A 22,315-nucleotide genomic window follows, 5' to 3' on the forward strand; every position below is an offset into this window, starting at 1 on the left:
TTATCTAACACTTTACCATTTATTCCGAATATCGTTAAAAAGAAATGATTTCTCAAATCAGCGTGGACCTTATAACAGAGACTCGTAATAATATCATAATTCTTAAGGGACTCAGTAAATATCTTTTAATTCAATTGTTTGGCATAATTTTTTAACTCTGTAGCTAGATATATCAATCAGATAATCAAACCAATAAGTTTAACGCACATCATCATTTACCTAACACTTTGTTACGTTTTCAAGTTATAGTATATATATTTATCTATTTACATATAATTGTTCGCGAGTCGTTGAGAACAAACGAAGGGTATCTCAATAGTTCAAGAATTTTGAGATTCAACTTTACAGACTTTGCTTATCGTGTCGGAAACGTTAAAGATTAAGTTTAAATTTGGTCAGAAATTTCCGGGTCATCACAGTACCTCCCCGTTAAAGAAATTTTGTCCCGAAATTTGAGTGAGGTCGTCATGGCTAACAATAAATTTTTTTTCATGACGTACATGAGTTGATAAATAGAGTTTTATCACCGTTGAATAATATGGATAAAACAATCCGATTTCTCGAGGCGTATGAGAGAAGTTATCGTAAAAGAGTGAAATGAAAGAATAGAGATTCGTCTTAACTTTTGACGTAGTTACGATTGATTTCCGGAATTTAAGGAATAGAAAATCTTCATAATCTAAATAAGATTTGATTCTTCGAAATTTAAGGAAATTAAGATTTCCTTTAAATGCGTAATCTGCGTCAATTGCTATGTCCGATATTTTGCTATAAATTAACCACTTTCGTTTCATTATTTTCACCACTCCTACATCTTCTTCCTTATTTCATACTTCCAAAACATTGTGAAATGCTTAATCCAGTTCTGATTCTTGATATTTTCTTGGCTATCGTATCCTTCATTCTTCTTTTTCATCTGCCACCAGAGGAAATTATTTTCTTCTACTATTACCTTGGGGTTATAGTATTTTTCATTCTCCCGTGTATTTATATTGCTATACGCATTGATATACACGGTTTGTAATATATGTGTTGTTGTCAGGCTTTATATTTTCCCTTATATTTAGGAGCTCCATGCTTTCATTGTCTCTTCCCAACCTTAAGTCAAGCGAATAATGGTCCAGAATTCGTAGGTATGAATTTTCAGATGAACATAACTAATGTGCTAAGAAAGAAATGGTAATCGCACGATCTTGATTTGTCAAATTACCAGAATATCTGGAAAGACCGAATCATCAAGAAAAGTATTTTCTTGATATATTTAGAGATTAAATAGAATGAAAGAGTTATGTAACATGGTTCATGATGAGGGTATGATCTGTGAACCTTTATCACATTCCATTAGAAGCTCAACATGACTTACTGTAATATAATCACGTTGATCAAGTGTCATTATATTATACTAACTCATGCTTCAGTTCCCAACACTACTTTAATAACATTCATATTTTAAACTCGAAGGTTTCAGAATTTAGAAACTAAAATAGTTTCTTTTATGATATTACACAGATAGCGCGAAGAAGTAAATGATTTCGGATAACAATAGTTGTGAAGATATCTTCAGAAACATCTAAGATATTTATAATGAAAGATATGATGATATCTTAGAACATTTAAGATCAGAGGATGATGCAGAATATTGTCCGCAAAGGTTTAGAGCCAGGAGCAAGGTATTCGTTAATGACTTCAATAGATACTGAATCATTTGGATTCTTTGAAGCCAGGTTTAGTCTTTGTGATTTGTCCACTGCCTCCTTCATAGTTTGCTCAATCCGTTTTCCAGTTCCAAAACTTCTCTTTTTCCGAGCTTTGCCAATACACTATTCTTTATCATTAAACTTTTTATGGTTAAGGTCGTTTACAGTTTTTGCTGCTTCATCAGCATTTTTCAAAATTTCGAGAACTAAATCGTAGATTGGGGTGTTTTTCAGAAACTTCACATTCGAAATATATAAGTCTAGAAGATAGACGTTATATGCATATATATAACTGTTGGCGTAGAAATACTGCGAGATTCAAAATACTGATTGCTAATTCTCGGTAGTTGGTATGACAATTATTGTTACAAGATGTGGATGAGTACTTGATAGGGTTTCAATGAATAAGTATAGTGATTCTTCGGAGAGGCTTTAAGATCAATGAAGTTGTTGATAAGTTTACTGTTAATGTGGTGGAATATGAAAGGTTCCCCGGTAACAATGATGAAGGGGTAATTGTTATAATAAGGCTTATTCGAATGAACAATTGAAGGTGATTTTGCTGGAGTGGTGACAAAACTGTCTATTTTGAAAAGGGATTGAAAAGTTATTTTAGCTAATAAATGCCAAAGGGTCTGACACGGATACGTGTTAAACTATGTCTTTGATTTTGAGGGTTTTTCAGGTACAAGACTGCGGTAACATGTGGTTGGATCATCATCTCGATGATTCATTATTTGAAGTGTCTTCAGGAATTTCGAGGGATTTGAACATAGATTGTAATCGTTAATATTCATATGATGTTCTAGGAATTTGAATGATATAAATACTTTTCTGGGTTCTATGATGTTCTAGCACAGTTTTGAAGTCAAAGTATAGCTTCGAAAGATGTAGGAATCTAAGAATGATGTCTTTTGTTAAATCTTGACTTGGATTTTGATTTGTCAAAATCAAAATATGTAATCAAATTTGGATGAGGATGGTTGCTTTGATTTTTGTAAAAGAATATTTATTTTTGTGAAAATAGTGAGTATAGTTGATGATTTGTTGAATCAGAATCGAAGAATGTAACATATTAATTGTGAATTTATATATCTCTCGGGTATTTCCTACCCGTTAAAATATTCTCACCATTAACAGTTTGTACAAAAGAATTTTCTTAATTACAATCTTTATGAAAATATACCTACATATATATTTTTCTTAGATGTAATCATGGATTTAATGAGTTAACATAATATTAATCTCATCTGGTTTTCGACTAGGACTAGAATATATAATCTCTAAAACTTTTAGAAACTACATATTCTCTGCAAAATATTTCTTCGATGAAGTTATGAATCAATACTTCATCGTTTGTTGTTGTTGGTATTCCTTGGTATCTATGGTGTGTATGACGTTGATGTTCGAGGTACAGATTGTGATGTTGAGGTGTGGGATGCGGATGTTGTTGTTGGTGGTGGTGATGGTACTGTTGGTGTTGCTGATGGTGGTACTGTTGCTGCCGGTGCTGCTGCTGGTGCTTGTAACCTTTGCACCACATTCTCCAAAGCCACTACCCGAGCGCGAAGCTCGGTGACTTCTTCTATTACACCGGGGTGATTGTCGGTTCGGACGAGTGGACGAATAAGTTCTAGAATTTGAGATAATATATAATCGTGATGAGACACTCTGGAAATGAGAGAGAAAATGGTGTCTCGAATAGGTTCGCCGGTAAGTGCTTCAGGTTCTTCACCAAGAGGGCAATGTGGTGGATGGAAGGGATCACCTTCTTCTTGTCTCCAATGACTAAGCAAGCTACGAACCCATCCTCAATTCATCCAGAATAGGTGATGGTTGATTGGTTGATCCATTCCGATTACACTGTCTTCGGAATTCAGGTGAATATCCATATCAGAATAGCTATCGGAGTTTAAGGAATTTGAACTAGATACGGGATCCATCTTGTATAATTAGGGAGATGATTTTTGATATGAATTAGATTATAGAATTTAGTTTGGTATTCTTCAATACATAATTTACATATGTATATATAATACCAAATTCTATAAATCACGGAGAAATTTTCAAAAGGTGTCAGGAAAAGTTTACAGTAACAGATACGCTAAGATATGAATTTTTGTCTATACACTATTTATGCAATAAATGCAGGAAAACGTGTCTAGACTTAAGAATGATAAACATGTAATTTCCGACAAGAAATGATAAGCAAAACTTTTAACATGCAGACACGGTCGAAGTCCAGACTCACTAATGCATCCTAACAACTATCAGTTAGACACACTTATGCAAGACCTGGTTCGCTAGGACCAACGCTCTGATACCAACTGTGACGATCGCTCCAAATCCATATGGATGAACACGTCATTCATCGATTTCATTGCGAGGTATTTGACCTCTATATGATACGTTTTGTAAATATTGCATTCTTTTGAAAAGGCACACCATAAATGAATATTTTAATCAAAGGTTTTCGACATCTGATGATTTCTACATATAGACAATCACCGTAATATAATAGTTTACAATAGTACTTCCGTTGATAATGCAGTCAAAATAAGATACATGGTGATGATTTGGTGAATGCAACGTTTCCTTGAAAAATATGCCATGTAAGACTCCATGCACATAGCTTGTCTAACATATAAGCAAACAGCGGAAGACTTCTAGGAACCTGAGAATAAACATGCTTGAAAGTGTCAACACAAAGGTCGGTGAGTTCATAGTTTTAATGTTTCGCATAATCTGTATATAAAGGTGGATCACAAGATTTCAGTTGTTTCATCCAGAAACGTTTATCAAAATATTCTACAAGATTGAGCACCCTGGTAGCTAAACTTTAACGTTATAATAAGTACCCATGTTTTAACATACATGCAACCAACATGTATGTGACAACCCGGAAATTTCCAACCAAATTTAAACTTTATCTTTAAATTATTCCGACACGATAAGCAAAGTTTGTTAAGTTAAATCTCAAGAATTTTAAATTGTGTTCATACATTCATTATAACCTAGACCAAATTCCGACGATTCACGAACCGTTATATATAAATAAATATGTATATATATGTATATATATATATATTATAACTTGAGAATATTAATAAAGTATTAAACGTATAATACTTTATATGAACGTATTTGTTTCAATATGTTTATCGATGGAATTAGAAGATAATATCAAATGATTGAATTATTAGATACATTGAATTTATGGCTACGAGTTCCTGTTAGGAGGTCCACTTTGATTTAGGAAACCTTTCCCTTTTAACCATATTCGGAAAATGGTAAAGTAATTTTACATATAAGAACAAGGTGTCAACTAACGAGAACTAGACAAGAGTTAGTGAAGATTGCTATTTGATTTTCAATTCATACCTTACAACATTTTTCTCGTGATGTTAATAAGATAACTATTATGACTATCATTTTAAAGTTGAAATGTGGAATGTAAATAACTTAGATATTGGGTATCAACATTTTTCATTAAAATGATTTCATACATTTATTTAACCTTTGAACTTTATCTCATGCTTCACCAATAGACTGTAATTTAAAAACTTGAAACCTATTATGAATGTATATGATTCTACTTTTCTAAAACGTTTTATGATATAACGATTTTCATTATTTTAACCTTTAAATAAAATGATTCTTAAATATATTTAGTTTTGGAAAACAAAATTATCATATTTATTTGATTTAGTTTCAAACGTATAAAAACGTTTTCAGTTTAAAAAGAACTTTATTATTAAAACGTATATAACTTTTATAAATATCTAGAACCACTTTTGACAACTCATTACTTAACCAGTATGATAAAGATAACGATATTTATATTTTATTTTATTAAATATATATAACGATTTAAATTAATATTATATATATACGCGTATTATACGTACATAATTTTATACTTTTACTATACTTAAACTTTACATTTACTTTATTTTTACTTTACTTTAACTTTAATAATTCACTTTAATAATTCATACTTTAATAATTCACTTTAATAATTCATACTTTAATAATTCACTTTAATAATTCATACTTTAATAATTCACTTTAATAATTCATACTTTAATAATTCACTTTAATAATTTATACTTTAATAATTCACTTTAATAATTCAAAAATCTATTATAAATAGAATTCAAAAGGTTTCATTATTTCATAGAAACTTGAAAATATTTTTCTCTAAACTCTCTCAATCGATTTACATATATATATTTACTCCGTATTATTTCAAGATATTATTAGTATACATAAAATATTACGACGGAGTGCTGTCCGAGTGATTTCGAAATTGTTTTTCGAGCGGGATAAGGCTAAGGAAATTATGGGTTATAGCTATGGAGGTTATGGGTATGGTTCGGGAGTATTGCTCGTGAGTCAAACTAGTGTTTATCATCTCCGTTGCGTCTACGTACTTTTCCTGCAATATTGAATCTCAATATTGATACGTTCGTGAATCCGAGGCCAACCTTGCACTTGTTCAATGATGTTATATGTATTTTTACAACGAAATACAGTATGGTGAGTTTTCATAGCTCCCTTTTTAAATGCTTTTGCATTATATATTTTTGGGCTGAGAATACATGCATATTTTATAACTGTTTTACGAAATAGGCACAAGTACTAAAACTAATTCTACGTGGGTTTAAACTAGAAATATCCCCTTAGCTTGGTAACTATAACTACTGGTGTATGACTGGTAGGCGCGAATCCTAAAGATAGATCTATTGGGCCTAACAAACCACATCCTGACTATGGGATGCTTTAGTACCTCGAGGTTTATATAACACACCTGATTCGGTGTACTTTCAGAGGGTAAAACATGAACGTTAAGGCTTGTTACCAGGTGCCTACAACTTATAGAATGCTTTTTATACACTTGCGAGTGTATGGTTATTTATGAAACTGAAATCTTGTGGTCTATTACAACTATTGAAAATCATTATTTATGATAAAACTATGAACTCACCAACCTTTTGGTTGACACTTTAAAGTATGTTTATTCTCAGGTGTTAAAGAAATCTTCCGCTGTGCATTTGCTCATTTTAAAGATATTACTTGGAGTCATTCATGGCATATTTCAAAAGACGTTGCATTCAAGTCGTTGAGTTCAATAGAGATTATTATTAAATAAATAACAGATTAGGTCATTTATAGTTGAATCTTATGAAATGGTATGCATGCCTGTCAATTTTTGATGTAAAGAGCGTTTATCTTTTAAAAACGAATGCAATGTTTGAAAAATGTATCATATAGAGGTCAAATACCTCGCGATGTAATCAACTATTGAGAATCGTTTATAATGTATATGAACGGGTCCTTTCAGTTGGTATCAGAGCGGTGGTCTTAGCGAACCAGGTCTGCATTAGTGTGTCTAACTGATAAGTCGTTAGGATGCATTAGTGAGTCTGGACTTCGACCGTGTCTGCATTGTCAAAACTTTTGCTTATCATTTTTGTCAGAAATTGCCTGCTTATCATTCTTAGTCTAGTCACGTCTTACTGCATTGATTGCATGAATAGTGTATAGACAAAATTCATATCTTAGCGTATCTGTTACTATAAACTTTGCCTGACATATCCCGTAAATTCCTCCGTAATCTACGAAATCTTTTGCGCTATATATATAGATATTCTATGTAATTGGAACACCACCCGATAGCCGAAAAATCATTTCATATCAAAAAATCCTTTATTCAATCGAACAAAATGGAATTCGTCATTAGTTCAAGTCCCTCGAATTCTGATATGGAATCCCACTCAAGCTCCGAAAGTAGTGTGACTGGAATGGATCAACCAATCAGCCATCATCTATTTTGGATGAATTGGGGATGGGTTCATAGCCTCCTCAATCATTGGAGACAAGAAGAAGGCGATCCTTTCCATCCACCACATTGCCCTCTTGGCGAAGAACCTGAAGCACTTACCGGCGAACCTGTTCGAAACACCATTTTCTCTCTCATTTCCAGAGTATCTCGTCACGATTATATACTACATCAAATTCTAGATTTTATTTATCCGCTCGTTCGAATCGACAATCACCCCGGTGTAATAGAAGAAGTCAACGAGCTTCGCGTTCGGGTAGTGGCTTTGGAGAATATGGTACAAAGATTACAAACACCATCAGCAGCATCAGCAGCATAACCAGTACCACCATCATCAGCGCCAACAGTACCATTACCACCTCCAACCACAACCGCGTCGTAACCCTCAACTTCACAATCTGTCCCACGAGCATCAACGTCATACACACCATAGATACCAAGGAATACCAACAACAATAACTGACGAAGTATTAATTCATAACTTCATTGGAGAAGCATTCCGCGGCGATTATGTAATCTCTAAAGTCTTAGAGATTATCTAATCTAGCCCTAACCATAAAGCAGTTAAGCAAACCGAAATGATAGAAGGAAGAGTAGACACCCTGACAAAAATGGTGTGTGATTAACCAGCTAAACTTGTTTTACCAACAGCATCATTAGTACCATCAGCGTCACCAGCATCGTCAGTGCAGTCAGCATCAGAATCAACAACATCTATAACATCACAAACTCCGTCAATTCAAGAATCACTGTGGACATCATTACGAATCAATAACGCGTATATTGTATTATCGAGTTATGAAGAATTAACTCATTCCCTCTGAAGAAATTATATGTATATTTTACATATATATATTTTGAAAAAAATAAATAATAAATAAATAAATAAATCTTTCCGTGCTAAGCTATTGTGTATGAATCTTAACTACTTGGTTAATTCATATTACAAATATGCAATAATGTACGTATTTCGCCCGCAACTTAACCAACGTTAACTACAATCTCTGTCTCAATTCAATAAATTCCAATTCATAATAAATCAAGTATATATTTGATTTTACACTTTCATCATCGATGTACCCGAAACTTTTCAGATAACATCATTCGTACTTTGTGAAGTTTACAAGAATTTAACGAAAACCAACATCACGCCTCAACAAATAACGAAGTATTGATTCATAATTTCAATATTATTGAAGAAATACTTATGTAATCTCTAAAGCCTTCAAGGAATTATTCAATTCTAGTTCCAACCGTAAATCGAATGAGTTTAATTTAGTATTAACTCATTAAAATCTATGTTACATCTGAAGAGAATATATATACATATATATTTTCATAAAGACTGTAATAAAATTATTTTGTACAAAATATTAATTGTGAATTTTTTTTAACGGGTAGGTAATACCCGAGATATATATATATATATATATATATATATATATATATATATATATATATATATATATATATATATATATATATATATATATATATATATATTCACAATTAATATGTTACATTCTTTGAATTTGATTAAGCAAATTATCAACTATAATTCCTACTTTCACAATAATATACATTCTTTCATAGAAATCAAAACAACCATACTCATTCAAACTCAATTACATATTCTGATTTTGAAAAACTCAAAATTCAATTTGAGATATACCGGTACCATCACTTTTAGATTCCTACATCTTTCAAAGCTATACTTTGACTTCAAAACTGTGTTAGAACATCAAATGTATATTAACGATTACAATCTGTGTTCAAACCCTTCGAAAATTTCTGAAGACACTTCAAATATTGAGCAATCGAGATAATGATCCAACCACATATTACCCACAGTTATGTACTTAAAAAGCTCTCGAAACCAAAGTCATAATTCAACACATATATGTGTCAGATCCTTTGGCATTTATTAGCAAAAAAAAAAAATAACTTTGCAATTCCTTTGTAAAGTAGCAAATTATATCACAGCTCTAACAAGACAACTTCGATTTTTCATTCAGAGTAGCCTTATCATATCTCGATATATATGATTACCCTTTTGTTACCGGAGAACCTTTCATGTTTCACCACATTAGCAATAAACTTAATCACAACTTCACTGATCTTCGACCTTCCGAAGAATCATTATAATTACCGAAACCCCATCATTTACTCATTCGCATCTTGTAACGAGAATTGCCATACGAATCATCGGAAATTAGCAATCAGTATTTTGAAATCTTGCAGCATGTCTACGCCAGCAGTTATATGTGTATATATAACGTCTATCTCCTGGACTTACATACTTGAATGTGAAGTTTCTGAAAAACACCCTGAACTGCGAAATAGTTCTCGAAATGTTGATGAAGCAGCAAAAACTATAAACGACTTTAACAATAAAAGTTTGATGATAATGAATAGTGTGCTGGCAAAGCGCAGAAAAAAAAAAGTTTTGGAACTGGAAAACGAATTGAGCAAAGTATGAAGGAGGCTGTGGACAAATCACAAAGACTGAATCTGCCTTCAAAGAATCCAAATGATTCAGTATCTGCTGAATTCATTAACAAATACCTTGCTCCTGACTCTAAACCCCTGCTGACAATATTCTTCATCATCCTCTGATATTAGAAATCCTAAGATATCATCATATCTTTCATTATAAATATCCTCCATATTTCTGAAGATATTTTCATAATTATTCTTATCCGAAATCATTTATCTCTTCGCGCTATCTATATTACATCATAAAAGAAACTATTTTAGTTTCTAAATTCTAAAACATTCGAGTTTAAAATAGGAATATTTTTGAAGTAGTGTTGGGAGCTGAAGCATGAGTTAGTATAATATAATGACACTTGATCAACGTGAATATATTACAGTAATTCATGCTGAGTTTCTAAATGGAACGTGATGATTCACAGATCATAACGTCATCATGTGTCATGTTACACGACTTTTATATTCTCTTTAACCTCTAAAATATCAAGAAAATATTTCTTGATGATTCGGTCTTTTCCGAGGTATTCTAGTAATTTGACAAGTCAAGATCGTGCCATTACAATTTCCTTCTTACAACATTAACAATGTTCATTCTGAAATTCATATCTGCGAATTATGGACCATTATAAGCGGTACTTACTCACAAGAAGAAGAAACGAAAGGACAAAAACTCCGAAATAGAAATTGGGGTATAAATCGCAGCAAATAAAAAAAAGCATTAACTGGAGATGACAATGATTATAGAAGACAGAAACAGGGACATAAAAATATAAGGGAAGATATAAAACCCAACAACAACCTAGAAACTATAAACCATATATATCGATGCATATAGCAATATAAAGACACGGGAGAACTAAAAACACTATAAAACCAAGTGTATAGTAAAAGTAAATAGATTCTTCCGGAGGCAGGTGAAAAAGAAGAATGACAGATATGAAAGTTAGAAGTATATCAAGAATTAGAACCGGATGGAGCATATTGACGAATAATTCAAAGTATGAATTAAAGAAGAAAGAATAGAAGGTGTGGATTGCAAGGAAACGAAGGAGGTGGATATATAGTAAAATATCCGACAGAGCAATCAAAATAGATGATCGCATTTAATCAAAGCGGATCCTAACTTCCTTAATTACCGAAGAACCAAATCTTATTACGAAGATTTTCTCTAAATTCCTTGAATTCTGGAAATCAACCGTGACTATGTCATTGGCTAAAAAGAACGTGCATTTACCCATTTCATTCTTTTGTGATAACTTCACTCGTGCTCTTCACAAAAATCAAATTGCTTTATCAATATTACTTGATGATAATAAAACTATAATTTCCAACTCGTATACGTCATGAAAACATACTTATTGTCAGCCATGACCATCCCATTCAAATTTCGGGACGAAATTTCTTTAACGGGTAGGTACTGTGACAACCCAGAAATTTTCAACCAAATTTAAACTTTATCTTTATATTATTCTGACACGATAAGCAAAGTTTGTTAAGTTAAATCTCAAGAATTTTAAATTGTGTTCATACATTCATTATAACCTCGACCAAATTCCGACAATTCACGAACCGGTATATATAAATAAATATGTATATATATGTATATATATATTATAACTTGAGAATATTAATAAAGTATTAAACGTATAATACTTTATATGAACGTATTTGTTTCAATATGTTTATCGATGGAATTAGAAGATAATATCAAATGATTGAATTATTAGATACATTGAATTTATGGCTACGAGTCCCTGTTAGGAGGTCCACTTTGATTTAGGAAACCTTTCCCTTTTAACCATATTCGGAAAATGGTAAAGTAATTTTACATATAAGAACAAGGTGTCAACTAACGAGAACTAGACAAGAGTTAGTGAAGATTGCTATTTGATTTTCAATTCATACTAGGGTACATCCGGGTTCGGTCGCATGAACCTACTTAGATATTGGGTATCAACATTTTTTCATTAAAATGATTTCATACGTTTATTTAACCTTTGAACTTTATCTCATGCTTCACCAATAGACTGTAATTTAAAAACTTGAAACATATTATGAATGTATATGATTCTACTTTTCTAAAATGTTTTATGATATAACGATTTCCATTATTTTAACCTTTAAACAAAATGATTCTTAAATATATTTAGTTTTGGAAAACAAAATTATCATATTTATTTGATTTAGTTTCAAACGTATAAAAACGTTTTCAGTTTAAAAAGAACTTTATTATTAAAACGTATATAACTTTTATAAATATCTAGAACCACTTTTGACAACTCATTACTTAACCAGTATGATAAAGATAACGATATTTATATTTTATTTTATTAAATATATATAACGATTTAAATTAATATTATATATATACGCGTATTATACTTACATAGTTTTATACCTTTACTATACTTAAACTTTACCTTTACTTTATTTTTACTTTACTTTAACTTTAATAATTCACTTTAATAATTCATACTTTAATAATTCACTTTAATAATTCATACTTTAATAATTCACTTTAATAATTCATACTTTAATAATTCACTTTAATAATTCAAAAATCTATTATAAATAGAATTCAAAAGGTTTCATTATTTCATAGAAACTTGAAAATATTTTTCTCTAAACTCTCTCAATCGATTTACATATATATTTACTCCGTATTATTTCAAGATATTATTAGTATACATAAAATATTACGACGGAGTGCTGTCCGAGTGATTTCGAAATTGTTTTTCGAGCGGGATAAGGCTAAGGAAATTATGGGTTATAGCTATGGAGGTTATCGGTATGGTTCGGGAGTATTGCTCGTGATTCAAACTAGTGTTTATCATCTCCGTTGCGTCTACGTACTTTTCCTGCAATATTGAATCTCAATATTGATACGTTCGTGAATTCGAGGCCAACCTTGCACTTGTTCAATGATGTTATATGTATTTTTACAACGAAATACAGTATGGTGAGTTTTCATAGCTCCCTTTTTAAATGCTTTTGCATTATATATTTTTGGGCTGAGAATACATGCATATTTTATAACTGTTTTACGAAATAGGCACAAGTACTAAAACTAATTCTACGTGGATTTAAACCAGAAATATCCCCTTAGCTTGGTAACTATAACTACTGGTGTATGACTGGTAGGCGCGAATCCTAAAGATAGATCTATTGGGCCTAACAAACCACATCCTGACTATGGGATACTTTAGTACCTCGAGGTTTATATAACACACCTGATTCAGTGTACTTTCAGAGGGTAAAACATGAACGTTAAGGCTTGTTACCAGGTGCCTACAACTTATAGAATGCTTTTTATACACTTGCGAGTGTATGGTTATTTATGAAACTGAAATATTGTGGTCTATTACAACTATTGAAAATCATTATTTATGATAAAACTATGAACTCACCAACCTTTTGGTTGACACTTTAAAGCATGTTTATTCTCAGGTGTTAAAGAAATCTTCCGCTGTACATTTGCTCATTTTAAAGATATTACTTGGAGTCATTCATGGCATATTTCAAAAGACGTTGCATTCAAGTCGTTGAGTTCAATAGAGATTATTATTAAGTAAATGACAGATTAGGTCATTTATAGTTGAATCTTATGAAATGGTATGCATGCCTGTCAATTTTTGATGTAAAGAGCGTTTATCTTTTAAAAACGAATGCAATGTTTGAAAAATGTATCATATAGAGGTCAAATACCTCGCGATATAATCAACTATTGAGAATCGTTTATAATGTATATGAAAGGGTCCTTTCAATGTACAATACACGCAAACCAACGTGTACTAAACTCAAATAGCATACGTCTGTTTTATAGTTCAGGCTAGGGTTTCTATACCTAGAACAGACGGGGATGTCAAGCCCTATGGATTCATATACAACTATTCGCGCCCACCAGTTCCTATAACTGGCAGTTACTAGTTACCAAAGCTAAGGGATTTTTGGTTCAAACTCGGTGTAGAATTTAGTATGTACTTGTATCCATTGCGTTTAAAATAAAGTGCATGTATTCTCAGCCCAAAAATATAGATTGCAAAAGCAATTAAAAAGGGAGCATATGAAACTCACGTTAGCAGCATATAAAGTCGTTCCCCAAAATGTGACCGAAACTCGAATTACCAAATAACCGTAGATCTCAACCTAGAGAACATATGTTGGTCAATAAATGTCTATCAAGCTAGGTCAGGTCATAGTGTATCAAAATCCTAATGCTCGAGATCGACATACAAGAGTTATCAAAAGTCAATTTCAAAAAGTCAATTTTGACTATAGTTCAACAAAACGAGACGTGCCTTATATAAGGATTCATTTACTCAGCTGGTAATATTCAAAAATCCAATTTATCAATCTTACAAACAAGTTGTTTAAATATCAATTGCAGATTCAAAAGCAATTAATGTCAATCATAATTCAGTTGATCATATCTTTAAATTCGTTCATCAAAATTACGCGATTTCTAAATGAAAAGTTATTAATTTTTCGTCAGCTTTCCAAAAACATGCATATCATATACCTTTTATCAGTATTATATGTATTTAATTCGTGATTCATCATAAACTATTTAACGACGAAATTTAGCATACAAACATGCATAAACATATATGTTCGAGCACTAGACATGGATACACTATTAATATATATAAAAGATAAGATATGAATGCTCACGTATCAATAGTGTGATTCAATATTGTAGGAAAGTACGTAGACGCAGCAGAGATGATAAACACTAGTTTGACTCACGAGCAAAACCCTCGAACCATACCCATAACCTCCATAGCTATAACTCATAATTTTCTTAGCTCTATCCAGCTCGAAAAACCCATTTTGAAAGTGACACGCTCATAACCTCGTCGTAGTATTTTATGTAATAATATTACTAATAATAATAATAATAATAATAATAATAATAATAATAATAATAATAATAATAATAATAATAATAAGACTAATATTAATAATCTTAATATTAATAATAATAATAATAATATAAATTATAATAATAATACGGAGATAAATGGATAGATATGTGTGTTTGTGAACCAGAAAATGATCGATTTATATAGATGTGGCCTGTCCTCAGACCCCATGCGATCGCATGGTTTTTGGGCATCAAGGCCATGCGATCGCATGGCCCTCTGATCCAGCTCACATTCGTTTAACTTCTAGTTTGTCGACATATTTAAATATTAATATAATATATAATTTAAATTAATTAATTATATATTATATTATATTCTCGTGTATAGGTGTCTTGTAATTTTCGTTCTGATAAGTCGTACGTCGTCACTCGACTCATGTCCTAGTTCCGGTTTTTCGAACGTCTTTTTGTACGTTGAGAAAACTTGCATTTTTCGTTTCGTGACTCGTACCTTTGTCAAAATATAAACTTAAATTATCCATAAACTATATCACTCAAAGTATATCTTAAACTTTCAAGTGTTTTGGTCATTTACTTCTGTAAATCATTGTCTCGCTATTTGTGAATATATATATAATATCAAATTGTTTTATGACCAAGTTAAAATATATTTTTAATATTCATAAACACGTTCTAAAATACACATCGTACGTTAATCATATATCTAATTCTAACAGTTAATATTCCTTATTATTGTATGTGTCCAAATTACGTTATTTAAACAAACACACTTAATTAACAAATTCTATTATATCGAAAAACGTTTTAGCACGTTTGAAACAAAATCAATTGTATATTATGCAGTTTAGTTCTCCATTAACTTTTATCTAACTTTCATTATCTAACACTTTACCATTTATTCCGAATATCGTTAAAAAGAAATGATTTCTCAAATCAGCGTGGACCTTATAACAGAGACTCGTAATAATATCATAATCCTTAAGGGACTCAATAAATATCTTTTAATTCAATTGTTTGGCATAATCTTTTAACTCTGTAGCTAGATATATCATTCAGATAATCAAACCAATAAGTTTAACGCACATCATCATTTACCTAACATTTTGTTACGTTTTCAAGTTATAGTATATATATTTATCTATTTACCTATAATTGTTCGCGAGTCATTGAGAACAATCGAAGGGTATCTGAATAGTTCAAGAATTTTGAGATTCAACTTTACAGACTTTGCTTATCTTGTCGGAAACGTTAAAGATTAAGTTTAAATTTGGTCAGAAATTTCCGGGTCATCACAACCAGATTCTAAGACAGAAAAATACGAGCGTCGATCGAAGACCAGATTCATGGGGGATATTATCAATACCTCGGATGCAATCAAGGATACCAGCCATCTTACGTTCCAGTGCCCTATCCTAACTACGACCAATTATCCCATCTAGTCGCTTAGGATCAAAGCGATTTTTAAGGCACATGGAATCTGGGAATCAATTGAACCTGGAACTGATGTCGATCAGAAAAAGGATAATGCTGCAATCGCTTATCTGTATTAGTCTTTACCTGAAGACTTGATTCTTCAAGTTGCAGGTTGCACCCATGCAAAGGAAATCTGGGATGCAATTAATACCCGTCACCTTGGAGTTGAACGAGTAATGGAGGCTAGGCTTCAAACTCTTAAAGCTGAATTTGAAGCAGCACAGATGAAATATAATGAAAAAATTGATGATTTTGCAGCAAAACTTTCTGGAATTGCCTCAAAATCAGCTGCACTTGGAACCATCATTGAGGAAACCACGTTGGTGAGAAAAATATTAACTGCCATACCAGAAAAATTCTTAAATATGGCAGCCACTATCGAACAACTGGTTGATCTCAAAACGGTGAAATTCCAAGAAGTTATGGGTAGGCTAAAAGCTTACGAAGAACGAGCCAGTCTAAAGACTACAAATAACAGCCATGACCAACTTCTATTGTCCTATGAGGGATGGGACTCAAGAAAGAAAAGGGAAAACAGCTTTGTTCGAGGTCGAGGGAATGGCCAAGACACCCGAGGTAGGGGCCGAGGTCGTGGACAGTTTGGTGGTCGAGGAAGGGGTTCAGGCCGCGGACAAAACTTTTTTGCTGGTAGACAAACAACTGAAAACTTAACTAAAGATTGATCCAAGCTGCAGTGTTTTCGATGTGATGCATTTGGACACTTCTCATCTGATTGTCCAACGCGAAAGAAAAGCGAACAAGTAAATTTGACTCAAGCTAGATCAACCGAACTACCAGTGGCTAATGATGACAGACCTACACTATTGATGTCCGTAGCCAATCAAAGAAGTGAGAAGGAAGTAATTCATCTAAGTGAAAAGAAGGTTTTCCAGCAAAGTATGAGTCACATGATGGTGGAGAAAACATGTGATACTTAGATACTGGAGCAACAAACTACATGACAGGAAACAAAGGACTGTTTTCAAAACTTGATACGGATATTGGTGGTACAGTGAGATTTGGGGATAACTCGTGTGTAGATATAGAAGGAAGAGGATCTATTCTTTTAACATGTAAGAATGGTGAACAACATTTGTTGACCGGCATACTTTATATCCCATACTTAAAGACTAACATATTTAGTCTTGGGCAAACTGAAGAAGGGGGTTGTGTAATCTTGATCTAACATGGTTTCTTGTATATGTTTGAGGTAGATGGATCGCTGCTAATGAAGGTTCAAAGGTCTCCTAATCGGCTGTATAAAATTGATCTCAAGGTTGGGACACCAATCTATTTACATGCCAAGATTGATGATCCAGCATGGTTGTGGCATGCCCGTCTCGGTCATGTGAACTTTGATACAATAAAGCGGCTAGGGACCAACAATCTAGTTGATGGAGTGCCGGTTATTGATCACCCTACACAGATGTGCGAAGCATGTTTAGCAGGGAAACATTCACGACACAGTTTTCCTGTTCGGACAACTTTTAGAGCCCAAAATCCACTGGAGCAGGTTTATGCAGATCTGTGCAGACCTATATCCCCTGCCAGCCAAGCTGGAAACAGGTATGTTCTGCTGATTGTTGATGATCACAGCAGGTTTATGTGGTCTTTCATGTTAAAAACCAAAGGAGAGGCATTTGAGCAATTCAAGAAATTCAAGGCGATTGCTGAAAATCAATATGGAAGGAAAATAAAGGTCCTTAGAACTGATCGGGGACGAGAATTTACATCCAACGAGTTCAATCAGTATTGTGATTATGCTGGAATCACAAGACAGTTGACTGCACCTTACACGCCACAGCAGAATGGTATCGTTGAAAGGCGAAATCGAACAGTGATGAGCACAACAAGAAGTATTCTTAAAGCAATAGATATGCCACAAAGTTTCTGGGCTGAAGCAGTACGTCACTCAGTTTATGTTCTAAATAGGTTGCCCACAAAGATTCTGAAAAATCAAACACCATATGAGGCTTTAAAAGGAAGAAGACCAAATCTTGATCATTTACGGGTGTTTGGATGTGTTGGATATGTGAAAGTACCTTCAGATCAATTAAAAAAACTTGATGACAGAAGTATTCCTATGGTTTATTTAGGAACTGAACCAGGAACTAAGGCACATCGTATGTATGATCCCGAGAAGATGAAAATAGTAATCAGTCGAGATGTGGAATTTGATGAAGCACGCAAATGGGATTGGCATTCTGGAGTAGAATACAATCAAGAACCTAATCACAAAGGAGAATTCGTGATACATATAAACCCCGGTGAAGTTGTCTCAGCTGATCAAAATTTCGAAAATGGGCCTACTGAACCAGGCAGCCCAAGTAGCTCATATAGCCCACAAAGCAGCAACTCCTCAAGTCAAGGAAGATCGACCAATGAGGAAAGCATAACTCATTCTGATGTTAGCAGTCCTGAAACAACAGTAAAACAGCGAGGAACTATGATGTCTCGTCTCCTGACAGATACAGTCAATGAGTCAGATCCATCTATGGCAGAATAGGAGACATATGATGATACACCACCACGAGGTTGGAAAAATCAAAGTGATATATATGATCTTCTTCTTACTGAAGGAGAACCAACAAATTTCAGGGAAGCTACAAGATATAAAGAATGGCAACAAGCTATGGAAGATGAAATAGCTTCCATTGAAAGGAATAATACTTGGGAGTTAATGGATCTACCTCAAGGACACCGACCTATTGGACTAAAATGGGTATACAAAATTAAAAGGGATGCAAAAGGAAATGTCACACGACATAAAGCACGGCTAGTTGTCAAAGGCTACATCCAGACACATGGTGTAGACTTTGACGAGGTATTCGCACCCGTAGCTAGACTTGAGACTGTTAGACTTATTCTAGCTTTGGCATCCCAAAGAGGGTGGGATGTTCATCACCTAGATGTTAAAACAACATTTCTACACAGTGACCTCAAGGAAGAAGTCTTCGTATCTCAACCGGAAGGTTTTGTGATAAAGGGGAAGGAACAAAAGGTGTACAGACTGTCAAAGGCTCTCTATGGCCTGAAGCAAGCCCCACGTGCTTGGAATACAAAATTAGATGGAGTTCTAAAGGAATATGGATTTCAAAGGTGTAAGCTTGTGAAATGACCCGTTCATATACATTATAAACGATTCACAATAGTTGATTACATTGCGAGGTATTTGACCTCTATATGATACATTTTACAAACATTGCATTCGTTTTTAAAAGACAAAATTTCTTTACATCGAAAATTGACAGGCATGCATACCATTTCATAATATCCACTATCTAACTATAAATTGATTTAATAATAATCTTTGATGAACTCAATGACTCGAATGCAACGTTTCTTCGAACTATGCTATGAAAGACTCCAAGTAATATCTTTAAAATGAGCAAATGCACAGCGGAAGATTTCTTTAACACCTGAGAATAAACATGCTTTAAAGTGTCAACCAAAAGGTTGGTGAGCTCATTAGTTTATCATAATCATTTATTTCCATCATTTTAATAGACCACAAGAATTTCATTTCCAGTTCTCATAAATATACGTCCCATGCATAGAGACAAAAATAATCATTCATATGGTGAACACCTGGTAACCGACATTAACTAGATACATATAAGAATATCCCCTATCATTCCGGGATCCTCCTTCGGACATGATATAAATTTCGAAGTACTAAAGCATCCGGTACTTTGGATGGGGTTTGTTAGGCCCAATAGATCTATCTTTAGGATTCGCGTCAATTAGGGTGTCTGTTCCCTAATTCTTAGATTACCAGACTTTAATAAAAAGGGGCATATTCGATTTCGATAATTCAACCATAGAATGTAGTTTCAATTACTTGTGTCTATTTTGTCAAACATTTATAAAAGCGCATGTATTCTCAGTCCCAAAAATATAAAGGGTAAAAAGGCAAATGAAACTCACCATACTGTATTTCGTAGTAAAAATACATATAACGTCATTGAACAAGTGCAAGGTTGGCCTCGGATTCACGAACCTAAATTAATTATATATAATTATGTGTTGGTCAATATTTTTCTAACAAATTAGGCCAAGTCATAGTGTACCACGATCCTAATGCTCGAGACTAATATGCAAAAGTCAACAAAAGTAAATTTGACTCAAAATAATTTCCAAAAATCTATACATGATTAATATATAGTTTAAATATCGTCGTTTTATATTTCTAAATATTTTTAAAAGATTTATTAGAGTAAATAATATAATATAATTTATTTATTAATAAATAAAATTTTATATTAAATTTATATAATATAATATACTTTTATATATATTAAGTAATAAAATTTATAGAGTTCATTTAATATCATAAAGATAATATGATAGGTATTATTAAAGTAAGTTATTACACGTAGTAAAATATGTTTGTATCACATATTTATTTGATAAAATAATATCTATAATGATAGTAAGTAAAAGTTGTATTATTTTGTAATAATAATAATTATTATAAAAATATCAATATTTATAATTACTAAGATGACATTACGATAAAACGATAATTCTAATTATGATAACTTTAATATTTACGATAATTTTTAATATTATCTTTAAAATAATAATTCTATTTAAAATAATAATAATAATGATATTTTATAGTAACAATGACATTTCTATTAAAATGATAATTTTTGTTAAAATGATAGTTTTAATACTAACGATATTTTTAATAATAATAGTAATGATAAAAATAATAAGAACGATAATTTTATCTAAATCAATATCTTATAATATTTTAATTTCATCATGATACTCTTACTTATTATTTCCTAATCGTTTCGTTTAATAGCTTTTAATCGTCTTTTATATCGTGTTCATAATAATGATAATAATAGTAATCAAAATAATTAGGTGTTACAAATATTTGTTTTAATTACACTAATATTAATAATGATAGTTACTATAACATTTTTAACGATAATACTAATAATTATCTTAATGATAATATAGTAATAATAATAATAACAATGACAATATCCATTTTTAAATAATGATATATATATTAATAATGATAATAATAATAATAATAATACTAATAATAATTATAATAATAATAATAATAATAATAATTGGATAATAATAATAATAATACTAATTATAACTTTAACGATAATAACGATAGTAATAATAATAAAAAATAACAATTTTTAATGATAAATCCCTTTTATTGATAAAGATAATAATAATGATAATAATAAGATAAAACTAGAACGACGATAAAAACGACGATAATAATAATCATTTTTAATAAAAATATAGAAAATTCAATTGATTATAACTTCTAATCCGTTCATCGAAACCATTCGATATCTAAAGGAAAAGTCCTTAATTTTTCGCTAGCTTTCCAAGGACATGCATATCTTATACCTTATCTCAACCGCAAGTGTAACTAATTCAATATTCAACCTAACCTGTCTAAGGGCAATATCAAAAGTACAAGCATGCATAATCCTAAATACTCGAGCACTAGTCATGGATACACTATTTAGGAAAGCGGTTTTGACATCCATTTGCCATATTTCATAGTCATAGTGAGCAGCAATGGCAAATAATATCCTAATAGACTTTAGCATTGCCACTGGCGAGAAAGTTTCATCATAATCAATCCCTTGAGTTTGAGTGAAACCTTTTGCTACAAGTCTAGCTTTGTATGTATCCAAGTTTCCATGTATGTCGGTTTTCATTTTGAAAAGCCATTTACAATCAACTAGCCTAGAGCCAGGAGGTTGCGTAACAAGTTCCCAAACTTGGTTGTCATACATGGATTGCATCTCAGATTTCATGGCTTCCTGCCATTTATCTTTATCAATCCTTGATAAAGCATCTTGGTAGTTTGTTGGTTCATCCAAATCAACCGTATAGCAACCATCTATGAGAAAACCATATCTCTCAGGAGGATTG

At 32.1% G+C, this 22,315-nt stretch overlaps 1 pseudogene; it reads right to left on the bottom strand.

The window, feature by feature from the left end:
• LOC139871104 (heat shock cognate 70 kDa protein-like) overlaps positions 1-22,315 on the bottom strand; it is a 50,331-nt pseudogene that overhangs the window by 3,537 nt on the left and 24,479 nt on the right.

This window comes from Rutidosis leptorrhynchoides, chromosome 10 (genome assembly GCF_046630445.1).
Source record: "Rutidosis leptorrhynchoides isolate AG116_Rl617_1_P2 chromosome 10, CSIRO_AGI_Rlap_v1, whole genome shotgun sequence".
Lineage (NCBI taxonomy): Eukaryota > Viridiplantae > Streptophyta > Magnoliopsida > Asterales > Asteraceae > Rutidosis > Rutidosis leptorrhynchoides.